This window comes from Strigops habroptila, chromosome 1 (genome assembly GCF_004027225.2).
Source record: "Strigops habroptila isolate Jane chromosome 1, bStrHab1.2.pri, whole genome shotgun sequence".
Taxonomy (NCBI): domain Eukaryota; kingdom Metazoa; phylum Chordata; class Aves; order Psittaciformes; family Psittacidae; genus Strigops; species Strigops habroptila.
In genome coordinates, this window is record NC_044277.2 from 98,552,620 (window position 1) to 98,575,555 (window position 22,936).

Below are 22,936 nucleotides of genomic sequence, written 5' to 3' on the forward strand. Positions count from 1 at the left end.
TGCCTGGAGAAGAGAAGGCACCAGGGAGACCTTAGAGCAGCTTCCAGTGCCTAAAGGGGGCCTGCAAGAAAGCTGGAGAGGGGCTTTTGACAAGGGCCTGTAGGGATATGACAAGGGGGAATGGCTTTAAACTGGCAGAGGGGAGATTTAGATGAGATCTGAGGAAGAAATTCTTCCCTGTGAGGGTGCTGAGGCCCTGGCATAGGTTGCCCAGAGAAGCTGTGGCCGCCCTATCCCTGGCAGTCAGTGTGCAAGGCCGGGTTGGATGGGCCTTTGAGCAACTTGCTCTAGTGGAAGATGTCCCTGCCCATGGCAGAGGGGTTGGAACTGGGTGAGCTTTAAGGTCCCTTCCAACCCAAACCATTCTATAATTGTATGGTGATTAAAGTCAGCATTAATTTGTTGAAACACCAGTGTCTAGTGCCACTTGCTACCCAAGGATGTTTCACCTCGCCTCCACCTTCCAGCCCCAGTGGTGTGTCTACAGACTCAACGGAGCATCCCAAAAACTGTGCTGCATCTCCAACACTGTGGGGCCTCAAAGCCCGCTGTCGAATGAACTGAATCACTCTAGGCTCTGCTTGTGGCATTGTCTGAATATGAGCTGACTGTAATCAGAGCATAGATAACCCAGAAGACATTTGCACTTAATCAAATGAATCCAAATTAATTTCTTAATAAAAAATTGAACCCTGCATACAATTGCCACCTTTTGCCATCTTTCTCAGAAATGTTCTTGAAGATATTTTCTGCAACACATTTTCTGTGTTGTCGCTTTTGCAGTCAGGTTTCTCACTTCTTGAAAAAATATCCAGAATTTCCTCTGGTATTTAAGCCAATGATTTCAGAGTCATTAGCATTCCAATTGAGTTGTTTTGATTTGCTACAGATATAGATAAATTTTTGCAGAGAGCTAATTTTGAGGCAGCACAGCAAATCCAGAAATGGCAGATAACTTCTATTTCCATTCTAGGCACTGAGTTTTCCTGCTTAGCAGATCACACCCACGCCTCATAGTAGTTAGCAAAATTGCAAGAATTGTATAGATAACAACACAGTGCAATGCAATATGGAGGAAGCAGCAGAAACTTTCTGACATTTGCTGGCTGTTTTATGCTTTACATATCATGTTGCTCTGCCAAATCCATGTTTTCTGCTTATCACGATGATTTCTCAGGATCAAAAAGTATTGTAAAGTTTTCCAAATGTGCTGTTGTGAATTTGAGCAGGAGCCCTGAACTTTTCAAAACATACCAGTCCCTGGTTTTAGAAAGGAGCGGAGATTTAGATCCATGGAAAGAACATGAAAAGGTGATTGAATTCTATGCTGAAAAAAAACCCAAACCCAAACCACCAGAAAGTACAAGAAATCCCAGTTTACTAGTACTGCCAGGTTTTCCAGAAGTTTCTTATATTTAAATATCAATTTAAGTTGTGTTACAAAGCCCTGCCAATATTACAAGTATGGTTTTACCTTTAAAAAGCCATTAACTTGGAAACTGGTTACTGATTTTTGCAGGTGTTCCACTGCCAATAAATGTGCATATGTATGTTTATAGAGAGATGTATGAATCTGTTTAATGCTATATCCTATTCATATCATGGGGAATGGGACATTACCCATCTCATAAGTAAGCCTTAGCCTTACAGTTGAATATTCTGTTCATATTGATCCAAATTTTCCCTATTTTCTGCTGTCGGTGTATGAGGATTTTTCATTGTGTGAAGATTCAGGAGTGTCAAGTTTATGAAAAACCAAGCTGGATTCCTGCCGATTTTGACAAGATACAACTTCCTTGCCTTAAGATGCTTGTGTGGAAAGTCTTCTCCACTTACTCTGTCACCTATTGCTAATGCCACATGGTGGCAGTTCTCATTAGACTGTCATAGGACACACAGAAAAAGTAGGAATCCCACAGAAGATCATTTGATAATGCAAATAACAAGTGAATGTACGAATACATCCTCTCCTTATCCCACCCAACTTTTTCTAATCATTTAAAATGAAGAATGGAGCAAAAATTTTAATGTGGAAGTGGAAGAATGAGTAGGCTTTGAATGGCTAAAATATGAAATTATTTGGGGTAATACTAGGATACCCAGAACTCTGAAACTTGCTAGCAAATTTAAATTAAATAACTGAAAAGAGTGGAATTTTGTTCTCTGAATAGGTGGTGAGAACTTCACCACTGATCTTCACAAATGCAGGGTAATGCCAGGTAAATGGATGACAGGAGGCAATGCTGCTTCCCATATTCATAGAAAACATTTTTTTGCAGGAAGTGAAAAAAGAAACCAACAGGAATGCTTGAAAATACAGGCAGATGTATGTGATTTTCTATTTTTCTTTCTTTTTTTTCTTTTTTTCTTGTGAAGGGTTATTTGTTATGTAAAAAGTGCTGTTCTGTAATGCTCAGAGTGTGGAAAGCTGAATGTGGAAATGGTGAAGGAGAATTTTGGCTCCCTAGCCTTCCATGTGTGAAAAGACTTAAGAGGTTTGGATGTCATCTTGTTTTTCCTTTGCTGAGTGAGGAGTCTGATCCAATCTCTTAGTGAGGCTTTTTCCATTTTAGATTGGCTATGGAAAAAAAAAAAAAAAAATCTTTTGAAGCATTTGAAATTGTTTTCCTTATGATTGTCGCATCAGTGGAGGGGATTTTGCACCCCGAAATAGGACTGGCAGACCAACCCAGCAGCGTTCCTGCTGGCATATGCGAATGTATCAGGCTCTTAAAATGTGGGATATGAGCACAAAAATAACAGCCTGCTATGTCTGTTATTCAGTGAAGAGAATCCTTAGCAGAGGCTTGCATTTCAAAGCTGAGGGTTTCAGGCTTAGCTGGTATGAGTAGGTCAGATCTTCATTTGACAAGTTTCTATATTATCCTACTTTGAGGAAGCTGCAAGTCTTTGATGCTGAAAAAACCTTTCTCCACCCTCAGTTTATAGTGTTTCTGTGACACCATTCTCCTCATACTAACTCGATGCAATTATTAGCAACAGGGTAAAGTGTTCTTCCATCAAGTCATCAAGCCATCCCTGTATTCCTATCCTCACATCACTTGTATGATTATTAACCAGCATTGGGAACTAACATGAACCCCCATGATTTTAATTACCATTTGAGGAAGTTGCAGCCTAAAAGGGAGGTGTTTCTGAGATACAATATATTTATTTCATGAAAGATTTTAGTGAGGACGAATATGAGGTTGAAGGCTATGCCATGACTCTATCCTGCCCTGTCAATTCTCGTTTTTCTCAGTACTATGGAATAAAACTGTAGTCCAAAACCAGAAAGGACCTTGTACCAGGTTTATTGGTTTAACGAGTATGAAGGCATCTTCTGGGCTTTCTGTATTCTGAAGTACATTCAGCCCATAATGTGGAAGTTGTAGTGTTTGTAATGTAGCATACAGGAGTCTCTCTGAATATAGTCAATTGACATCAGTTTATTCCATTCTTAGTATTACATACTGAATATGAAATCTCAGTGGTTATGCTACATGTCAAAGTACCTTAGTACCAATGCTGCATGGACTCGATGTTTGTTTCTGGAAGGCATGGTGCCCACGCTGACAAGCAGAGAAGAGATCTTTTATCCTGCAGGTAAGTCTCGGTCATACAGCTCTTACCCTTTCCTCCAAAAATGTCATCTTCTTCCACCCACTGGTTTCCAGGAGTTTTGTGTCATCAGCAGACTTACTCAGAGTACACTTGCCCATCATTCAAATAATTCATGAAGATGTTAAACAAGACTGGACCCTGTATTGGCACCTGGAATACACTGCTAATTACTGGCCTCCAATCAGATTTCATGCCACTGATGACCCTCTGGGCCTGGCCATTCAGCCAGCTTCAGCCAGGTGCTTTGTGGCAAAGTAAAGTTTCAGGAGCCAAGACAGAAAAGACAGATCAACTTCCCTAAAGTAGGAACAAGCAGCAGTCATCACATTTGTAACCACATGGTTTGGAGGAGAATCAGGTCCCTACTGTTACAAACAGTGAAATGCCAGATTTCCTCAGTAGCTTGCCTCAGACATCTCACTGCGACGTCCCTTTATTCATGGGGCTATTGGAGGGAACCAAAACCTGAAAAATACTGCATGTACTACGCAAGAGACATATGCTTCTTGTGGTGGGACAGTGGGGCACATCAGATGGCCCTGTCCTATCCAGTGCACAAGGCAATTCTAGTTTGAGACAGATAATACTTAAATGTTTTCTTCACTTCTTGCAGTAGTGTCTCTGAGTACTCTGTACTCCATTCATCTACTTCATCCGCTTGTTCACACAAAACACGGTATGAACACTACCTGTCACACAGTATCTTAACTTCTTCTGTGTTCCTAAGAAAATGCACCCAGTTGTGCTGTCTGGTTGTGTCCATTTACTGTTTGCATATGTCTTCATCTTGCTTCTATATCCTTCCCCTCAGCAAACTTCTTTAAAAAAAAAAGTGTCAACTGAATATGATAGATGATAGATGCAGTCTCAAAATACAGATTCTCTGGTTGTGTCTCTTTGCTGTTTGCATATGTCTTCATCTTGCCTCTACATTCTTCCCCTCAGCAACCTTTTTTAGAAACAAGTTAATGTTAGCTGAATTTGATAGGTGAAGTCTCAAAGATACAGATTCCCTGGAGATTTTGCAGAAAAGTTCCACAAACAGAGGAGAGAAATCTTATTAATAACTCCCCTAACATATGGAAGAATAACTTTACCCTTTATGAACATCAGAGGATCTGTGAAGGAAAGAGCCATTGTAGACTTCATTAGTTTCACTGCTGCTTGAAGTACAGTGTTTCCAAATGACAATAGAGCCCCGTTGTTAAGCCTGATCCTGGATGTCATCAACACACTCTCTCTGGACTAATTTTTCAGCACATTCCACCACCTCCTCATACATAATTTTCCTCTTAAAGACCTTAGAAGTGCAGCAATTTAAGATCCATCCCACTCCTTCCTCTGATGAGGTTCTTTGGGCAAACTCTTCACACTTTAGTGTTACAGTACAGCCACTGAGAAAACTTGAACTCCTGAAAATAACTTTGGCAGCCAATTGGCAGTTAATGACAGTTTGACTTCCTACTGTACAAACACATCCAAGAAAACAAGCATAATCTTATGGACATTTGTTTTTGTTACTACTGCCAGTTAAATCAAAACCTTTGTTGATTTTTTTTTTCAGCTTTCCCTGCTTCTAGCTGAATAATTGTTTAGGGGGTTTTCCTTTTTTTTTTTTTTTTTTTTTTTAATTTAATTAAAATACTTTGTTAAAGCATGTATGAATTGAAAGAGTTATTATTACCATATTTTCTTCAGGACAAAACAGTGAGAAAACAATGTTTAACTTTGATAAAGAATAAATATTGCCAGGTAAACATTTCATATGACTACTTTCTGTCATGAATGGGAATCTTTTATTGTAATAGTAAAAAAAAAAAGATCCAACAGGTCCATGTACTTCTTATGTTGGGGGTCCCAGAAGTGGACACAAGACTGCAGGGTGGGTCTCATGAGAGCAGATTAGAGGGGAAGAATCCCCTCCCTCTACCTGCTGGTCATGCTGCTGGTGATGCAGCCCAGGACATGGTTAGTTTCTGGGCTGCAAGTGCACACTGCTGGGTCATGGTGAGCTTCTCAATGACCAACACCCCAAGTTCTTCTCCTCAGGACTGCTCTCAATCCAGTTTTCCCCAGTCTGTAGTTGTGCTTGGGATTGCCCTGACCTAGGTGCACCCTTGCACTTGACCTTGTTGAACTTCATAAGATTCTCATGGGCCCACCTTACAAGACTGACAAGATCCCTCTGGGTGGACATCCCTTATTTGGAGGAGGTGATTCTTGAATATTAACAATTTGGGGGGGGGGAGGTCCTCTTTCCTTCAGGGCTTTATCCCATGGTACTCCAAGCAGACCTTCTTATTTGATAGCAAAGGCAATTTCAGCTCAATTCACTGGAACTACTAAATTCAGTATGAGGCAAATTGCATCCATTGTCCATTTGGTGACTGAATGACCACCTGAGATGACCAGTGCTTCATTTCTGTGGTATGTGCATAGCTGCTGCCATTCCTTCTAAACAGCTGGAGCAGCAGGTAGAAAATCTCACCCAAATCCTTTTCAGTATTGTCTGATCTGTTACTCCTTTTCCTTCTTCTTTCTATCACTTTCTTTTTCCCCCTTCAGCATTGAATTTATTCTTCTAAAATAATTGCTGATGCTATTTAATTGCCATCATCTTTTCCAAGGGAAAATGAATTTTGATGGTATGTAAATGCAGTCTTTGTTCCTTTTTGTAGTAATCACCATTTTTTGTTACATAGAGTCTAAGTAATCACATTTGCTCTTTTTTTCTCTGCCCATCTAGTCTATTCGTTAATTAATGTCTTTCACCTTTTCAATAATAGTATAGAGTTTTTAGAATGGTTACTATTCTTGATATTTTCAGCCTGCGAAACCCACTGTGAACAAACCTATTAAAGATTAACTAGCTAAAATATAAGATGAAAACTCAAAAGACACCTAGAATTTGAATGAACATTCAGACATTTTAGATACTCATTGCCTTCCTTGTTTATGAATTTTGTAGAGAGACAGAAGTATGCAGAGATGGATGGTTTTCAAGCAGGACTAAAAAAGCAGAAAAAATTTCAAGGAAGAGCCTGAAAACCTGGCCTAGACTTTCCATGCTGATAGATCCGAGGCTTCTGGATAAGTTTCTAGATTCTTGTTTTTTTCCATCTGAGTCAAACTCTCCTTCCAATTCTTCTGAGATTCTCCTGTGACTTGTTACAACGTCGGGGTAAAACTCAGCTTTGTTTCTTCCTCTCTTCCTTTCCTCCCCCACTGAATAAATACAAAGAAAGAGGCCTACAGATCCAACTGCACCTATTTTCAGCTTGGATCAGTGCTGGGGAACTCATCACAACCAGAGCTTGGCAAAGGAGCTCCTAGCTGGCAGGCCAAGCATTTGGCAACTAAAGCAGCAAGTGAATGGCTATGGCTGGCAGCTTTCCATGGATGGCTGAACCAGCCAGGAGTATAAAGTGAACACAGAAGTAGAAGGTCAGCTCACATTGGACTGTTATTCCCTTGGAGGAGAGTCAATGATCTCAATGATATGTCAGCCTAAAAGTCTTCATGCATTGCCATTTGAATTTAGAGATGTGGACATTAGCTTAGAGGGGAAAAATGACCTTAGGAATCAGGACAATATGAGCAATATGTATCAGATGACAAGAAAAATAATACAGAAATCTGAAAAATGTTAAGGGCATTAGCTTATTAATGACACAGTTATTACAGCACTAAACAAGCACCTTTTCTGACCTCCAGTTCTGATGGCTGCACCACAAAGTGATGAGGAGACAGCCTGGATTCAGTTAGCAAAATAATTGATTCTGTGAGAGGAAACAAAGCAGTTCAACTTTTTGCTTATGTCTGAGACCTTGACAGGTGTGGTAGGTTGACCTTGCTGGATGCTAGGTGCCCACCAAACTGCTCTATCACTCCCCTTTTCAGCAGGACAGATGGGGGTAAATAAGATGGAAAAAAACCATCATGGGCAATGATGAAGACAGTTTAATAAAGCAAAAGCAAAAGCAAAGATGGCACACAGGAGCAAAGGAAAACAAAAGATTTTTTTCTCTACTTCCCATCAACAGGTGATGTCTGGCCCCTTCTCGGGAAGCAGGGCTTCAGTACATGTAGAGGTTGCTCTGGAAGACAAATATTGTAAATAACAATTGGCCCAACTTCCTCCTCCTTTCTCTTAGCTTTTATTGATGAGCAGACATCATTTGGCATAGAATACCCCTTTGGCCAGTTGGGATCAGCTGCCCGGCTATGCCCCCTCACAAGATCTTGCCCACCCCCAGGCTACTGGTGAGGGGCAAATGTTAGAGAAGCAGCCTTGATGCTGTGGAGCACTGCTCAGCAGTAACAGCCAAAACACTGGTGTGTTACCAGCACCTTTCCAGCTACCAATACAAGGCACATCTCTGTGAGGGCTGCTATGTAGAAAATTACTGCCGTCCTAGCCAGACCCAATACAAGAGAAAAGAAAGGGCGTGTATCCATGCCAACAGACATACTTGATACTTTGGCATGCTATTACAGTACCTTCTGCTACAGAATGAGCTACCTGAGGCCCTTAGTGGAAGATAATTTAATTACCTGGAAATCAGTAAGTTTTCTGAATCATGAGGTAGCATTAGAAGCTCAATTTCTCCAGCCCATATTGTAAATCTAGTAACATTCTTTGGGAACAGGATTAAGTAAAGCCCTCTCTTGCTATTGGTCCTGCTGTACTCTCATTCACTCAGATTTTCAGCTTGTCTGCAAATGAGGCAGTGTAAGAGCTTATCTGTGCTTATCCACAGGAACCCTCCAGAACAAAGTTAGAGTGGAAAAATGGGAATAGGATTGTCATCAGAGGCTCCAGTGCTCTCTTTATTTGGATGGCTTCCTTCCACCGCCTCAGCAGGGGAACAGCTTTCATGGGATGCTGAGTGAAGAATGAGTGAGGTTTTCTAGAGGTCTGGTGGAGCATGAAACTCTTCCCTGAGCTGTAGTTCAGGATGCAGGTCCAGGCCAGCCATTAGGGCTTTAGAATAGTGGTCTCCAGATGCCTCCAACAGTTTCCTGATCTCAACACCCTTTTCTAAGGAGCATATTCCTTCTGAATTAAGCAATTTGGCCTGCTTTGGCCCTAAGCACCTGGTCCCAGATTGTCTTCCAAAGTGCAAACTCCAGTTAATAGGACTTATGGGAATGACTGTTCCATGGGAGTGACCAAGATGCACCACTGTATATACTTGCTAGGAAGCAGAGGTGCCAAGAAGGGCTGGAATAAGGCAAAGATACTTCATTTAACACCTCCATCTTTTCATTCAGCTCCCTGTGATGTGCTACACCAGGTCACTAGGAGGATGCACTTTCCAGGGCACAGAGCAGCTCCGACAGTGATGCAAACCCACAGTGACAATATTGAAACTAAGTCTTACGCAAGAGTCAACAGACTGACTCACTGTTTCCTCAGACAATAAAAAGGTCTTAATTTGTAGCTGTACCTACAAAATGCTCTCCTGAACACACAATCCGTTCCTCACTTCTTTCGGCAGCACGATTCTAATTACTTTCTTCTCAGCCAGTAATTTGAGGCTATCATTAATGCAACAGTCTCCAAGTTTGCTTTGCGGCAGGGAAGCTGATGAGTAATTACACACTTCAGCTCATCTTTAGAGGTGGAAAAAAATGATTGAGAAAAACGTCAGTGTGATGGGTTGGTTTGTTAACCACATGCTTCGGCTAGCCTGGTAAGAAAACAGTACTGGGGGAATAATCATCTCATCTGCATCCCAGAAAACAAGAAACATGGGTATTTCACTCCAATTAGCTGTGGTCTGAGAATTTAGTTTTGTTTATTAATTACGAAGTTTAGGTACGTCTCCGAGATTGGTAGTTTAAGAATGGCAATAGATAACATACAGCCAGAGAAATAGTCATCTGGTTTATTATCCTCTTTTGAAATGGCTGATATCAGCTACTTCAGAGGACGATGCTACAAATCCTTCCATTTAACAGCATCCTGCAGTTTAGCAAATAGCCTGTTTCAGAGAAAACCGCCTGCCTATTCCCACTCTTTTGACAGAGGAAAGCTTATATGTCTTGAGGAATGGAGATTTACTTGGCCTTCAAAGCCAGTTTGATTTTAATTTACTATTTTAACTCCAGGCATCTGTCCTCTTGTCAACTCAGTCATCTTCTGCATCAGGCCGTAGTAGCAACCTATAGTTTAACATTAAACTACATTTTCCCATTGAATTCCACAGGTTAACTATTCACTGTGGGCATATTTTTGTTTCCATGAGTTCTCATTTTTCTCCTTATTCTGTATTCGTTTTCCTTCTCCACTCCCTGCAACCCACAACTTGTGTATCTCTTGGCTTAAACAAAAGAGAACATAAATACTTTAATTCACTGAGACAAGAAGTCTCACATATCCTGAAGTGTTTCTGATACTCCTAGATTTCTAAGTTTAGGAAAGTGAATCTCACTCACACCATTGTGTCTCTTGAATCACCCTCTAAACCCTATTAACTCAGCTTTCCACTGATGATAATGTAAACTTGTGCTCCTAAGTTGCATGCAGGCATCTCCATATAGCTGCCTCTATTTAGGTACCTTTTTTGCAAGCTACCTGCTACGCCCTAAACCAAAAGGCAAATATTACTTCTACCCTGAAGTGGTGGTTCCCAAATGTGTAACATTGTAAAATAGGAATGGATAAACTCAAATGCTAGAAGTTTCCGTTCTTTTTGGTAAAGAAATATTGACATCCATTGATGTAAAGCCCAAGATGGGTATTGGGTCTGATCTCTGCTCTTAAAAAGGCCGTGACTGTGTGGGACCCATCACCTTTGCCATACATGTAGAAGAGGTATAACTATTTGATACTGCTACCGTAAACAGCTATTCTGTAGTTGCTTCAGGGCTCTCTTCTGGCCAAGAAGTTTTGGGATCCCAGATCTGTCTGCGTTCCTGCAAGTAGATATGACCTTCATTCTGATTCTTCTACTGGGTATTGTCCAGCCAAATAATCCTGATCTTTGGAAAAAGGGTTGTCTCTAACATTTTATTTGTAAAGCACCCAGCACATTGGGCTCTGATCTTGGCTGAGGAAGTTACTTGTGGTTTCATTGAAGTCATCACTATTATTTCATAAACTAAAATATCTGTAGAGGAAAACAGAGGAATTACGATGCACCATTTCTAGCTCTTATTGTCATGGCTCTGTGTCCAGGGCTAAAATCTGTAAATTAATTAATAAGATTCTGCGTTCTTCCACATATTGCATTTATTGCTTTTCAATATGAGTACTAAACCAGACAAAATTTGGAAGAGAGGCACTTAAAATCCTATTAACAGAAATAGAGCAGGATTTTTTGAATTATCCTTTTTGTCATGGAAAAGGAGAAGGAGGGATGATTCAATTACAGATCCCAAATGGCAACACTCTGTTAAAAAAATGGAGGGGAGGAGGGGAAGGGGGTGGAACCACCATGACTGAGACTATCTGTTAAAGTCTGTGGCTCTATGCCTTGCCTTCTTCCTTAATTGGTTATTGAGTGTTAAGCTTTGGAGACATGCAAACACTGAACCTGCTGTATGAGATTTTAATGACTGTATTTTTTTTTTATGAAATTAGAAAATAACTATCAGCTCCACTCTTCATTATGCAGGATTAGTACAGTATTTGGATAATAACAAACTTGTCATAAATTCAACATATTTGGGCATAATCACTTCCAAATAATTTTCCCGGGAGCATGCCAAAAAAAAAAAAAAAAAAAAATAAAGCAAGAAAAGCCAGACAAAATAACACAGATTAACTATCTTTTATGCATGTTTCTATTCTCCAGATGATTATTTAATTATTCAACAAATTTTGCATGCAAACTGCAGAAGCAGGTGAGAGAGGGGAGTCTGGGAATCAGAATATTCCTGCTGAAAGTCCTAATCTCTTAGACATGGTCCTTGCTCTCCATCTAGGCCTGGGAAATCATGTGTGCCTTTGCAGTCAGAAGCAAAGCTTCAGCAAGATGAAGTGATTTGTGAACTGTAGTTGTGAAAACCTCTCAGGCAAAGAAGAGCACCTAGAAAACATTAAGTAGCAGCAGGGGGGATTAAGTACTCACTGTTAACCTGAATCCTTTTTTGGGTACTTATATGGGCAGTTTCCTAATGCATTTCTTGATGGCTTCCCGGGAAAAGGAGGTAGGTGTCTACAAATACTAGACCTTTTTGCAAATTACACTTTTCCTCTCCCTTTCCCAGTTGAACACACAGGCTAATTTTGGTCAGCACCCAACTGAGAGGCAAACAGAGCCACTTCTTCATAGAATCATGGAATGGTTTGGGTTGAAAGGGACCTTAAAGTTCACCTTGTTCTAACCCACCTGCCATGGGCAGGGACATCTTCCACTAGACCAGGTTGCTCCAAGCCCCGTCCAACCCGGCACTGAACATTTCCAGGGATGGGGCAGCCACAGATTCTCTGAGCAACCTGTGCCAGGGCCTCACCACCCTCACAGGGAAGAATTTATCCTATACATATAATCTAAATCACAATCTAATCTAAATCTACAAAATAATATAATCTAAATCTAAATTTAATCTAAATCTAATCTAACCTAAATTCACATCTTATTAGACAATATGATCAGTGAGGACGCACAAACCATTCAGAAACCAGGCTCTACCTCTGATGCATACAGCTCTGAAGAGAACTGACAAATGAACCTGAATCATTTAGCTGAGAATCAAAACTGCAAAACTGCATTATCTTTCTCCCAACTGAGTGGGTGGAAATATTGTTTTATTTTTCATCCTGGTGTTTTGTGCACATTTTTAGAATGGAAGATGTTATTCCAGATAAGTTTACTAAAGCAAAATACCTGATCACCTGCAATTCCCTCTGATGAAATGAGAAATCCAGCACATCCCCTGACATCTAATATCCAGATCTATTTATTACAGTTTTCTGCAAGAATTCTCCAAGACAAATTTGACCACTGCAGGTTGGATATATTGTTGAAACAGAAGAGTGAAGGATGAATGAAAGTTTTCATTTACTGCTGCCGTGAAAACCCACATAAGGATCAGAGAATTTAAGAATGGTCCAGGCACCCACCTTTTTATTATGGAAATAACAATTAAAGATCTCTCATAGCGTGTCTATTATCAAGTATATAAGATATTGACGCTTTAGAAACAAATGAAGAAAAACAAAACAAAACAAAAAACCAAAACCAAATCCCAACAACTGTATATCAAGTCTATTACAAACTTTTGCAGTTGTTAGGTCTCTGTGTCTCTCCCTGGTCAATTTATACCAGAAGAGAACCTCTGCTTTTCAGCATGCTGGACCAGTGGAGAACTACATGGTCCTCAAGAAGGGTGAAAAAAGGAAAATGAGTCTTCAGTTCTGTTTCAGGTCAGTTGTAGTCAGAAATCATTGCTAGCTGAAGGCTTCTTCCATGGCACCGGTTAACAGGTGTGTTTCTAGTACTTAGGTGATCTCCACATAAAATTGACTGTGAGGCTAGGTCAGGCCACCTTGCAGGCCAGTTCAGTGAGGACCACTGAGCAGCTGAAACTGACCTGTTCTTGAAATTAGACTTTGGCACCACTTGCCTCCTTTGTATGGAAAGCTTTCCCTTCTGGACTTTCCAAAAATATGTTCTGCCTACATAATTCATTCTCTGCGTGTGCAGTGGGGAAGACAGGCTAATGCGTTAGCAACAATGCTAGCTTGTGGGAGATCTGCATACCTCTTCCCAGTTTCTTCTCAGACACATCACGTGACTCTGCCAACACACTTTGGGTGGGATTCCTCTCACCCAACTTTACATGTCTGCAATGCAGGCATCAACGGCTTCTCTAGTTGCACTTGGCTGCTTCCACAGTTGATGGAGACAAATCACATTTTTAAAGTATGGCTCATCTGACTTGTTTTTGCCATCTACTTTAGGATGATGCCTACATTTGGCCAGATAAATTCCACTGCTGTGCCTCAGCTTTCTCTTTAAAATAGGGGCAGTATTGTGGCTCTACTGTTCAGCTGAGTGTTAAGGGACACTGTGAAAGCTTGGATGCTGTGTAAGGTGCAATGCATAGGTAGGACCACATGCCAAAATCTATTGCTTATTTCCTAAACTTGCAATGATATGCACTGTAGTAATACATTGTGTACACCCTGGGATAATTGTCCCATTGAACTCCGGCTATTATGAAGTTTCTAGACAGAAGCAATGAAGTTTGGAAAAATCAAGAGTACTGGTGGCCAGCTGGCAGCTCTTGAGCTCCATCGGTAGCATAAGAAGTTTGAATCCGGTACTAGATAAAGCCTAGCTGGCACAAGGTATACACATCCCTGGTTGCGGGCGAAATAAGCCAGCAAAAACACTGTCATCACTGGGCCATCCTAAATCCTAGTTTCACACCTCAGCCTGCTCCCCCCCACAAAATACTGGTGGAGACCTGAAGAAGCATGGCCATCTTCCATCTGTGAATGACTATGTGTAGTTCCCCTCACTTCTGTTCCCCAGGGGTGTGTACGCAGGTTGAGTGGTTCTTGGCAAACAGAGTCTTTGGGCTTATACTGTAAAATTGGCTTTGTACTCAGACTAGCCAGGAGCAGGGGAAGGTCATAAAGGACACCTACACCTCTTCCACCCTGACCCATTCTGAGCACTTCTGAAAAGCCCTGAAGATAGTCCAACACGTACATTTTCAAAAGAAAGTCGCCAAACAAAACACTCGTACCCACATAAATGAATTCCACATGCTTGTTGGAGTGTTCCTTTAGGATGGATCCACAGAGGTGTAAATCAGAATACTGCTGATTTTGAAGGAAAATCATCAGCTGACCTCCGTGAAGGAAATGACAGATCTACTTGTGTAGCATAGTTAGCAAAATATATTTTGTACTAAAATTTTTTTTCTTTCTTTTTTTTTCCCCCTAAGAGAGAAGAGAAAAAAAAAAAGATTTATATAAATAACTATACTGTACAGCTCTGTGTAAAAGGTCAGGGAACATTTTACAAGCTGGACTCCTAGCCAGAATTTGTGACCTGTGTTTTTCAAATGCATCTGCAGATGGGGGTGCTTTACGCAGTAGTTAAAAAATGTGGGAAAATAATAAAATAAGGAATGTCTCAGCTTGGAAAAAAATAAAAAAAAAAAAAAGGCAATCCAAAACCTCTAGTTTGTATTCCTGTTTTTTAATGAATTAAGTACAGGGGAAGCATTCTTTAATTCGTGTGTGCTTGGAAAGGAGGGGGAAGGTTCTAAAGCTACTGGAAGGATTTGAGCATTTAATTAAAAGCAGCTGAAAATAATAAAATTTAAAATGGGGGGAGCAGGGGAAAGTAGTTCCAAATGCTGTCACTGTTTACAGTTACATTTTCCATCAATCTTTTTCTGCTTGGGGTGCAGGATGACCTGTAAACTGTCTTGTGGCCATGACCCAGTTCAAAGTGAATTTAGCAGAAAGACATCCTGAGAACTTGGTGCATCTCTGGATTGAGAGTTATATGAAGGATTGGTCCTCTGGAGCATGACTTGGTTCTTTATGGAGTTAGGAGCAGCTCACAGGGTGGGATGGGTCAGCTCCCTCAGTGTCAGATTGCAGAAGATGGCTTGCATCACCTGAAACTGATTTTGGAGTAGCTGTCTTCCCATAAACTTCATTTAGATAACTTGGTTCATACCAGGAAGATCGAGAGCAGAAACTGGTGCAATATGTCCACAAGACTGACCAAAAACATGGGAACATCATGGGAAAAAGGTTTATCTTTCTCACTGATTTCTGATATTTCTCTTTTCTGACAGACAGAAGTAATACAGGAATGGTGTCCCTTGTGGTATTTCCTTTGTTTGACTACAGCTGGGTTTTGCAGATGCCACCATAACAGAGGAAAGCTACCTGAAAAAAAAAAAAAAATTCCCACCAGTTTCTGTAATTGACATATTTCTTCCTGAAAGAATTAAACGATCTACCTTTTTAATGTATTTTGTAATCAAATGGTTAGGTCTCCTTTAACTGTGCTTGTAGCAGTTTTCACCATTAATTACCAGTGATAGACACTTCAACCTCCTACACAGATGCCAGCATTTGAACTGCAGCACTAATTATGCCATATGAAAACTTCTGATTTCTTAGCCAAGATTCCCTTTATCTTTAGATCTTTGTCTCTTCTACCAGTGGTCTGGAGCAGATGTATAGTCACTCTCTGTGTAGTACAGTGTTTGCATAGCATGACTTGTGGCCAAGGGCTTCCAAATATCAAGAGCATGGAGACTTCCACACATGCAGGTCATGTCAATCCTGTCTAACAGCCATCAAACACTATTTCTTCCATGAATATTGCCAATTCCTTTTTTTATAACCATATTATATTTTATTCCTTGATATTCTGTGCTAAAAGCGACCACTGTATCATTCTTTATATGAAAAGAATCCTGTGTTTCACTGGGTTTTAAAAATGTTCAATTATCTCATAGATGTGATGTCTCCTTTTACATTCTTCTTAATGTAAGGAGGAAGCTTCTCAGTACGATTTATTATCTTTTAAACTTCTGTTATATCCCTTTTCAGTTCTATTTCCCCACATTAAAGTGCTGTAGCCACTTTACTCTTTGGATGAAACCTGTCCCACCTATTTTGTCACCTTTTTCTTCCTGAACGCATCATATAATTAGAGCATATTTAGAAGTCTTCCAGAAAAAGGAAGGAGTCACAGATACTTTGGTAATATATTCGTTTACTCCAGCTAAGAAAGACACCTCTTTTTTTCATTGAAAAACTCATAATTTTATGAAAGCCAAACATCTGTTGTCAATGCAAAAGTGACAGTGTTGTTCATTCTTTGGAGGTATGGTGCTAATCTGAATGTTTTTTCTTGTGACTGTACCCTCTTCCCCCCTCTGCTATTTTCCATGACTGCAACTGATCTATGTCACTCCAATATTTTGTCCTTGGGGACTTAAATATTTTTTTTCCTACTAGCAGTTGGATATCAGGCCTACCTAGGCTATATTAAAGGCTTGCAATATCTTTGATTTCTGGATAGGATGGGCTTAACTGATCTGTCTGATCCAGTGATGCCCAGCCAACAGGTCAGCGAAATGTTTTTAGGTGAGCTTTTCCTGACTGGAATGAAATACGTTATTTTATTTTATTTTGAGGAGGCAGGATGCTTGCTTCACAATTTGTATTTTTAGAATTAGGCAGGAAATGGTTTTCTGGTTCAGTCCTGAAAAAAAAAAAAAAATTGACTTTCAAAAAAATAATTCTTTGCTGTGAAGTGGCATGAAATAAAAACTGTGAAAGTATTTTAATGGAAAGAAAATGGAACTCAGAATAAAGTGCTGAGACTTCCCTAGTTGTCATGGTGACTGGAGTACTCAGAAGGCTTCATAATTTTGCAGTGTGTAAGCTTTTCTTTAGTTATAGGCCCAAATACATTTTGCAGTGGAGTTGCAATCCCTGACATAGAGAGTTTAAGTTTATTAACAATGTGATTGCTTTTTATGGCCTCTTAGAAATAGCCCTTATACATGAAGAGGGCCATAGAAAAGCTTCCAAGCTAGGTCTAGCTCTTGCTAAGCTGTGTTCCTCAATCTGCGAAAATATGAGATCTACCTTTAGTCTCTTCAGCTGAAAGTATTCTATCATACTGAAAGGGCAAAATAATTTGAGTGGATTTATAAGTGGTTCTCTTATCAACTTGAGGAATGTTCTTACCATCAGGTAACAATCAGCTCTCTAAGGCATTGACAGAATCACAGAATGGTTGAGGCTGAAAGAGACCACTAAAGGTCATCTGGTCCAACCTCCCTGCTCAAGCAGGGTCACCTAGAGCACATTGCTCAGGACTATGTCCAGACGGCTCTTAAATATCTCCAGGAAAGGAGACTCCACAACCCCCTTAGGCAACCTGTTATGCTCAGTCACCCTCACAGTAAAGAAGTTCTTCCTCATGTTCATGTGGGTCTTCCTGTGTTTTAGTTTATGTGCATTGCCTCTCGTCGCATCACCTGGCCACCATTCAGAAAAGTCTGGCCCCATTCTCTTGACACCCTTCCTTCAGATACTTATACACATTGATTCAACACCCTCCTGAGCCTTCTCTTCTCCTGGCTGAACACGCCCAGCTCCCTCAGCCTTTCCTCATCAAGGAGGTGCTCCAAACCCTTAATCATTCTAGTAGGCCTTTGCTGGACTTGCTGCAGGAGCTCCATGTCTCTTCTCTAATCAAGAGCCCAGAACTGGACACAGTACTCCAGGTGAGGCCTCGCCACAGCTGAGTAGAGTGGAGGATCACCTCCCTCAACCTGCTGGCAATGCTCTGACCTCATCGTGCAACCTGGAATTAAGGTATCATTAGCAAAGAAAGTTTTATGCTTAAAAACTCTTATATAATTAAATTATTTCCAACAAAATCCCCTTTCAAAGGAAACAAAAAAATTAAAAAGAAAAAGCTTTTGTCAAAAATTTCTCTTGATCTGAAAATGTTCTTGCTGAAGGCAGAGCTTCTAATGAAATGAAGATAAGGAATGAGCCATACAGTCATCTCTCTCTTGATAGTATTATTGTTGTATTGTCTCAAACCCAGAATCCACAGCCCTGAACCTAATGTGTGTAGAAAGCAAAGTCAATTTTGAAGGACTAGTTAGTATTCTTTAAAACTCACTGGAGCAATTTCACCTCCTGTGATTGCTTCTGGGCACAAATCAAAATTTAACGAGGTGCAAGGCTGAGAAAAAGGAGTAAATTGAGATGACATGTACTATAGTGGGATTTTTTATTGCTGTTTGGAAAATCAGTTGTATAGTAAAACTTCGAGCTATTTAATGAATGTGCCATGGCAAAGTAACATCCTTAGAGCAGCAATCCATCTTCAAGAATGTCAAAATGCAATTTTCAAAAGGAGTCTTTTTCCTTTCCAGGCTATGTGCAAAGAGCCAAGATTTTCACTCAGGCCAGCAAGAAAACATGCAGTTGACTACACTTTTTGGCCTGAAGTTCATAGTCCTGTCGAACTGTTCAGTGTCTAAGGAGGAAATAGGGTGGGAACTGTCTTAGAAAAAAGCAGTGTAGTAGGTGAAAGTAAAACTTGCCCTAAAAGCTTGAAAACTCTGGATTTCATTCATGGTTTCCCTTGATTGAGTCACTTCTTTTTTTCGATTTCCTTATCTTTGAAATGCTAAGATAACCTGTTCCCTACAAAATTTCCCATTCTCATTAAAAATGCTGATTAAGAGCTTAAATACAGCTTAACCTCAGTTTCATTACAATGATCTTTTGGACTGTCTTAAAGTTAATCAAAAAAACATCATCTCTAAGCTCTCAAATTAGTGGTCCTCCTTTCCTGAACATGCATTTGAGATCAAAGGCCCTTTGCAGCTGATACTATAAAAATTATCAGAGAAATTTAGCCTTTAATGTTGAATGTATATTCTAAATAAACAAGACAGACCGTAAAGTGACAACAATAAAAGAAGCCAAAACACTTGGCTGGAATTGTAAAGGAATCTTTGACCAAAAATATTCTGTTCCCCAAAAGATTAACTTCCTTTTTTCTCTTGAGGTAAAGCCTGTTTAGCAGGTCATGCTATGTAGGAGGTCCTGATATGTACCAGGTCAGAACTATTCCGCCTCATTATATTATTCTGAAGTTCAAGGAGTTAGCATTTTAGGTGAACACCACAAGAAATTTCTCAGAAAAATCCTCTGCAGAAGTTCCCAAAATGTATTTTGCTTATTAATAGGACGACCCTCTTAGTCATACAGTTATATTTTTAGGTAGTCCTGTAAGGAACAGGGAGTTGGACTTGATGATCCTTATGGGTCCCTTCCAACTTGAGATATTCTATGATTATACTATTCTATATACTTTCATGGACTTTGATGGATTGACACCATCATATAGCTTTGCCCTTCTATGTTATGTGTTGCCATAGAAATCGAATTCCAAAAATTCACCCCATGATGTCATTCTACCGCACAGAGTTTCACCAGTCTCTTGAGACTGCTGAGTGACTAGATTAAACCTTACAAGAACATCTCACCAACAGAACAGCTTGAAGCAGGTATATGTCCTTTCTTTTTGTTATAAACAAAACACAAGTAGTGCTGGTGTTCTGTGTACAATAAATATGCTTGTCATTGCAGTAATTCACATTTAGATGCACAGGTAATTACAGCCCAGGGTGCAGTGATCAGAGAGATGCCATAGGCATGCTCGTGGTCTCTTTACTGTTGGGAAATGGTCAGACAAATCAGGTATTTCATTTGTGTGACTTATTTAGCAGGGAGATTTTGGCCTGTGATCAGTCTTCATTTGTAGCCATAAAGCATCTCAGGGAAAGGGAGCTATTAAAGAGCATCGCTGGCAGCTATATGTTTGCTAATGAGGGAATCTTTATGGGCCTCCCCACTGTGTGAAAGGGAAAAAAAATGGGTTTTATTTCTTTGTGCAGCCTGTGTTTGGCAGCTAGATATGAAATTACGACAGTTAGGCAGGAAGACTGGGCATTGTCAGCAGTTTGGGCAGCGCAGACCATAGAGATCCAGGAACTGGAGAAACAGGAAGAGAAAGTGGGGGAAAAAAAGGGTTCTGGAGTGAGGTGAGCCTCAGTTCTTTCCAAAAGTTATCAGCAAATCCATGTTTCACTTTTTCAGTCTGCTGTGGAGTCTTCAGCCTGAAAGACTTAAACACAGTGAGGAAGGAGTTACAATCTCCAAAATAAGTGTTACTTAGGGAAAGGCTAGGAAGTTGATAGAAGTAATTTAGATATAGATGGATTATTTTATTTTCACTCATAGTCAATTTGCTGAGGGAAAGAAAAGCATTTTGACTGGAGCTTTCAATTTTCACATTTTTTGAAATGGTACTTCTATTTACAATGGTTGTTTAGATAGATTTTGTTTTTAAAAGCTAATAAGATAGCAAACTGTGTCTTGTAAACCCCTATCATCAGTTTGGCCCAAATCAGCTTTTTGACCTTCTTCTTTTATTTTGCCAAATTTTCTGCGGAAGACTGGTTGGTTTGTTTTTTTTTTTTCAGAGCAGAACACAGTTCCCTGCTAATATTTTGGTTCATATTTCAAGCGCCCCCCCCCTCAAAAAACCCCCACATTTATTAATCTATGTTTGGAAGAACATTTTATAAAAATGACATAAATGAGTAATGGGGTAGAATTAGGATAAGAAAAAAATGAAGTAGAATTTCAGTACTAGACCCCAAAAGTTGAGGTTGATGATTGTTATTAATTTCACAGGAGTTACTATGAAAGGACTATGAAAGGACTAATAAAACAGACTGTCAGAAGCATCACTGATATGAACATAATACAGTGAACAATATAAGCCCCTCAGTCATCTTTGGTTTCTGCAGATAATATCAAGTAAGTTGTGTCACTCTGAGTGTCAGAGGGATATTATTCAATTATTTATGGGTAAGATAAGAAACAATAGGATTGAAGGGCGTGATCCAACAATCCTTTATATTTAATACGTTTACTGATGCATTTGTCCTCAAATGCTCTTGTCAAGCAAGAGCTTCCTAGAAAAGCTTATTCTGTCTATCTTCTCCATATTCAGATAGGAACATCTTTTGGGAGCTTCTATTTATGTTTTGTTTTTTCGTTGGTATCCATGGAAAGGTTTCCATGCTGAGTTCTGACAGAGGCAAGGAGTGCAGTGCAGCTGTTCTTTGACTACAGTGACATTCTGAAATTAGAATAGCTTCAAGAAAGGATTCACTCACTGTCGGAGGGTGGCAGCGAGCCTCTTTTGCACTTTGCTGTCACTAACTGCCACATCAAGTTGTTCATATTGCACAAAACAAAACCAATGAGTTCTGTCATTCTATAGACTTTAAATACCTAAAACATCTCAACTATGACAGCACAGAGTTGCCAAACTATGCCTTAAAGCCTGATACAGTTTTGTTGAGAGCAAACTGCAAAGTATACCACACCTGAATTTAAGCTACGATAGAGGATTATCAAGCAGTTTACAGAAACCTTGCCTTTGGTGTTTTTCGATAATATCTTGGGCTGTGTCAAAAGAAGCATGACCAGCAGGTCCAGGGAGGGGATTCTTCACCTCTACTCTGCTCTTGTGAGACTGACCCTGGACTACTGTATTAAGCTCTGGGCCCCAAACATAAGAAAGATGTGGACCTGCTCAAGTGAGTCCAGAAGAGACCACAAAGATGCTTCGAGGGCTGGAGCACCTTTCCTATGGAGACAGGCTGAGAGAGTTGGGCTTGTTCAGCCTGGAGAAGAGAAGGCTCCAGGGAGACCTTAGAGCAGCTTCCAGTGCCTAAAGAGGCTGACAAAGAAATGGAGAGGGGTTTTTGACAAGGGCTAGTAGGGATAAGACAAGGGGGAATGGCTTTAAACTGACAGAGGGGAGATTGAGATTGGATCTTATGAAGAAGTTTTTCCCTGTGAAGTGAGGTGGTGAGGCCCTGGCACCGGTTGCCCCAAGAAGCCATGGCTGCCCCATCCCTGGCAGTGTTCAAGGCCAGGTTGGACGGGGCTTGGAGCAACCTGGTCTAGCAGAAGGTGTCCCTGCCTGTGGCAGGTGGTTGGAACTGATTCTGTGAATTTTATACCGGATACAGAAAAATTTGCTCTAGCTGAAAACTTGTGTCTCTTTAGCTATTACCTTCACTGTTTACTTGGTGCAATAAAAAGAGACCGATTCATCAAAGAAGGTGATGGTGTGGTCCCTCTAAATCCATTACATGTGGCTTGAGGATTTTGTTTCAAACTCAATTTAGTTTGGTGTCTGGAACAAACGCAGCCACTGCTCATGTGGTATGAAGCTGTCTTATTGATTAAAAATTTGCCATTAAATGTTTTTGGTTGGAGGAGATCTCTGGAAGCTGTCAGATCTAACTCCCCACTCAGAGAAAAATCCGGGTAGATGAGGTTGCTGAACTTGCTCTAATTAAGTTTTTAGTATGTCCAGGGATGGAGATTCCCTAAACTCTCTTGTCTTGTCTTCTAACATTTGTTCCTCTAACATCTAACCTTACAATGAATTACTTATTTCCCAGTATCTAAAGGGCATTTTCCTTCTTTCATCTGGTGTCTTTTGTCTTTACTCGTATCATTATGCACTCCCAAGAAGAATTTGTCTGCATCTTCCCCTTACTCCTATTAGGTAGTTGAAGACAGCAATCAGATCTTTTAGAGACTTCCCTATTTCAGACTGAAAACCTCTTGTTGCCATGAGAGTCTTAGGGAGCGTATGTTAGGTGCTTGTGGTAGAGCTGTCCTTTTTATTTCTTCGCCAAGAATTGTAGTTTGCACACTCCAAACCATCCTACTAAATGAGCCAATGGACAA